The sequence below is a fragment of the Carica papaya genome, chromosome 1 (assembly GCF_054855325.1).
Source record: "Carica papaya isolate Zhongbai chromosome 1, ASM5485532v1, whole genome shotgun sequence".
NCBI lineage: Eukaryota > Viridiplantae > Streptophyta > Magnoliopsida > Brassicales > Caricaceae > Carica > Carica papaya.
This window is the reverse complement of record NC_142309.1, coordinates 7,464,428-7,469,221: the sequence shown is the minus strand read 5'-3', so window position 1 is coordinate 7,469,221 and position 4,794 is coordinate 7,464,428.

Genomic DNA, 4,794 nt, shown 5'->3' with positions numbered 1-4,794 from the left:
GAGGGCCTGAGGTTCTCTACTGCTATAGGAAAAAAGTGAAGGTTCCTCTCCACTAGGTGTGCTTTGGCCATAACAGTCGAGTAAGTATTGAGCTCGAACACATACAGCTGCTGTCTGATCTCAGGACAGAGACCCCACTTGAACTTTTTTGTTTTTTTGCCTTCATCCATCATGCTTTCAGGGGAATACCAGCCCAACTCCAGGAACTTTCGGACATATTTTGATACAATCATGTCACCCTGGACCAAGTGTGCAAACTCTGTTTCCTTCAGATGTCAGAGATGCTCTGGGAGGTGCTCTATATTAAAGGCCACCAAAAATTGTTCTAAAGTGACTAGAACGAGCAGGGTGCCTTGCTTGAGTTGCCACCAGCGGTCTGCCTCTCCCACCAGCATATAGGTAACAAGTATAACTCTCTATTCGGGAATCACCCCAAGAGTCATGAAGACCTTCTCTATCTTAGCTAACTAGTACTCGACCTCTTTAAATGAGAATTTTCCTATAAAAGTAGATGGATTTAGTCTTTTATACATCTCAATGTAGTATGGGTCCATCATGGGAGGAATTGGGTCCCGTGGGAGAGGGACTAGATTGTGTTGGGGATGGATAAGATGGCCCTGTGGTAGTACTAGATTATACAGTGGAGGCATCGGATTGTACTGTGGTGGTGCCAGATGATATGGTTGGGGCATCGGGCTATACTGTGGTGGTGCCGGTGTTACTGTAGTTGGGGCACCGGATCATACTATGGTGGTCCTAGATGGTACTATGGAGGAGCATGATCGTGCCGGGGTGGCTCAAGATCCTTTCACTGTAGGGATCGCTCGACCTATAGCAGCGGGGGAGGGTCAGGTAGCTCTCGCCTTTCTTTCTGGGCCTGTTGGACAACAATGAGTCTCTCTAACATTTTAAATAGTTGGTCCACATCCTCTCGAAGTGAACTCTCCCGGGCTATTCGGTTTAGTAGGGGTCTGCCTCTTCTCATCTATCTGTACCTGCATTTCACAAGGAATGGTTAAGTGATAATCCATTATTTTTTGTGGTTTGTAAGGATTTTGTGTAAGGAATGGTTCCAAGAAACACGGCTTTGATACCAATTGTAACGACTCGGAACTAGAAAGGGAATAAATTATAAATTGAATGCGGGAGTGAAATAATAGCGTTAGGGTTTACATTCTTTACACAATAATTCAGAATATCCAATAGGGCTATGAGAATGACCATTCTAAAAGAACAACGAAAAATCAAAGAAATAATTTGAAAGTAAACAACTAAACATCCTATTCGCAACCCTCTCTTGGATCAGGATCCGGATCTTGGTTCTTTTGATCTGAACCGGTTAATGAAAGAGTGAGGTACACTAGCCCAGTATGAATGTCACACTTCTCACCAATACAAAAATGAAGGCTGGTAGAAATCATAAAAATAACTAATAGAGCTCTTAATTTAAGTAAATTCATTTATCATAAATAAAATCATTTACCGCATACTTACAATAGTGAGATTTTCAAAACTGACTTATTGGGGCAATAATATAACAAATATCATAATCTCATAATCAAACATTTAGAACAACAAATTTCTCTTTTATCTGCCTACTGGTATCCATGGGGGTTCATAGAGATATCTCCACTACGCGTGAATCTTTATTCAACATTTTTCACTAACCGACCGTCCCCATACCTTGTCCGGTATGAACACCAAAAAATACCGTCCCTCAATATCCTGTCCGGTATGAGCACCAAAATACCAATCCTTGATACCTCTTCCGGTATGAGCGCCAAAATACCAATCCTTGATACCTCGTCTGGTATGAGGCAACATTCACAGTAGGGTTTCCTATGTACCTGATCTGTCCACCATCTCTCAGGATATCCAGTAAGGCTACCATTCATCCATTCACTTAATCAAGTAATTTTTCGTTTACATTTAATTTCTAAATTCACAATTTAACTGTAAATCACGCAAAACAAGCAATAAATGCATCAAGAAAATATAACACAATCATCTTACCAATTCCAGTGTATTATCATGCATTCGAAACTTTAGAATCAAACAATCAGTTAAAACATGACAAAGAGTAATAAATAACCGGTTCTGCCTCTATTAGTAATTTATAATTAATTATATATATTTTCTAAATTATGTAAAGTACCGTATTATTTATAATTAAACTTCAATTCCATAACAGGGAATAAGGTGAGAGATTCTTAAACGAATCGATGTCTGAAACGCTAAGCTTTCAGCTGCGCCTATTGGCGGTCCCTGAGTTCCCTGCATTTTTCTTCGGAGATTAAAACACGCTCCAAGAACCTAGAAATACTCAATAAACCCAAAATCGGTGTTAGAAATCCTTCCCAGTCAATTTTAAAATTCTGGCATGGCGGCGGCGCCATGCTCCGACGGTGGTTTGCCTCAGGTTGGCCGTTTTCAGCTAATTTTGGCTGATTTTGGCCGGTTTTATACTCATTCCTGCGTGAATACACGTTAAGGGGCCTCGGTTGGCCGAAAAAAGTCAAACAATAAAAACTCACCGATGGTGAAATTTTTCAGTGTGGCAACTCCGCCGACTCATCTTCGCGATTTGGTGTTTTTCTTCAGTTAACCTGTAGAAAACAGAACGGTTAGTACAATGGTAGAAAAATTGCACGAAACGGGAATCAGAAAGGGTCTCATTGGAGGCAGTTTTTTATTTTTTTCGTGGCGGCGGCGCCGGGCTTTACACGCGATTTTCGGCCCATCCGCTAGTTCTTTGGCTCTGATTTGGCCATAGGGGTGTTGAAAATCAAATTTCAAGCGATTGAGAGAATTTTTACTTTTTTCTGGCGGTCGAAGGTGGTTCCAGAGCGGCGGCGAGCGACGGTCGGCTCCCTTCCCAACTACTGGTTCTTCTTCTCCAGCCGAGGAGACTGGTGGCTAGGGTTAGGGTGTGGTGTGAAGTAAGTTATTTAAATCCGTTTCTTTTTAATCTGAACCGTCCATCGCGTTTGATCTGGACCATCGGATCACGTTTAAATAGAAAATGAATCTACAATGTTCATCACGATTTGATCTGAACCATACGATCGCGTTTAAAAAAGGAACGAATCTAGACCGTTCATCGCATTTAATTGCGACCGTCCGATCGCGCCTGAGGAGGTAACAGGTCCGGACCGTCGGATCGCGGGTACGCAGATTGCCAGCAAGACCTCCCGCGTGGCATCCGTCAGCGTGCCTTGCCAGGCTGCGCACTTCTGTTCGTCGGGACTGCTGATTGGGCGGTCCTACGTAACATATTTTTCTTAAATTACGTTTTGATCTCCAAAACCCAAATGTTCACAGATTTTTCTCAAAATTATTGAACACTAAAAAAGTAAAAAACTTAAAAATTAAGCTTGTATATTGAACACTTTTATATATTTTTTTTATTGAAACCTCATCCGGACAAATACTTAAAAATCATAAACATATTAAATATTTACACTAAAAAAAATGATATTCTTTAATATAAATTAATATCATACTTAATCTAAATAGCGTATATTGCAAAATTATAAAGTCATGGTACCATGACATGCTACTATGTCACCATGCGCGATGGTAAAACTATTTTCTATTATATCAGTATATTGACATAATTGATGTTTCCTCAATTGTTACAATTACAAAGATTAATATATCATGATGCTTATCAATTTAGAACTAAATAAGATCAAATCGATCAAGAGTAAAGACTAAACAAGAAAAGAGATCGAAACTAAAGGTCGGAGTGAAGAGATATGTTATAGATGTTTTTATTGACTTTATTATAATGGTTGATTGGTTGGGGGCCATCTTATCTTCTTTCTTCATCGTTCATATGTTATTCTTTTAATCATCATTATGTGGGTTAGAGAGGATAAGCAAGAGACGCATGAAAGAGAGGTGAAGAAAATATTTAACAAAAGAAATCCACACACTTGTATATAGTATGATATACATACACTATCTTTTTGTTTCATTACATGTTTTTCTTTTTCTTTTTCTCTTTAAGCTTAGTGCTAAATAATTTTTTACATGATGCAAAGATTACTCAGAGAAATTCGTTAGTTTTTTTCGGGTTTTCCAGAATTAAAAACCGAAACTCATTATTCTCTTGAAGGAGATAGTTATAATTAAATTATGTCAAAAGCTGAAATTAATTTTCTTAAACAGTTGATCACAACCTAAATCTAAATTAATTATGTCGGATTAAAGTCCAAATTTTAAATATGGTTGATATAGGAAGAGGCCTTCAAACCAAAATGGGTTTAAGAAAGAATTTTTAAGAAGCTTAAATTAAAGTCCAAATTAAATTCCAAACCGAAGCATTAAATGTTTAAATGTCCAACTCAAATTAAATTGAAACTAAAGTAATCTCTCAAAGCCCAATTCAAGTTAAACGGCTTTAAAATCTCATGCGTAAATGTTGGTTCTATTCAAAGTCTTAACTTAAATTCAACCCCAAGATCTATACATACATATATATATATATATATTAAAAAAAATAAGTCGTGATAATCTCAAACAACCAAAATTTCTAAATTTCCAACCCCAATTTTCTCAAAGTTAAAAAAAGTAACATTTTCTCTCTTCTAATTGTCATTTTAAGCTTAAGTAAAGCAAAAGCCAGTTCAAATCTACTAATAAATTAGTGATTAATTTATAGTGTTACAATTAAATATATATATTTTTTATAAAAAAAATAAGATATTGTAATTGATGGTAGAATAAAACATTGTATAGGTTATAAGTTATATGCATAGAATTATGTCAAGCAATATATTATTTTATCTT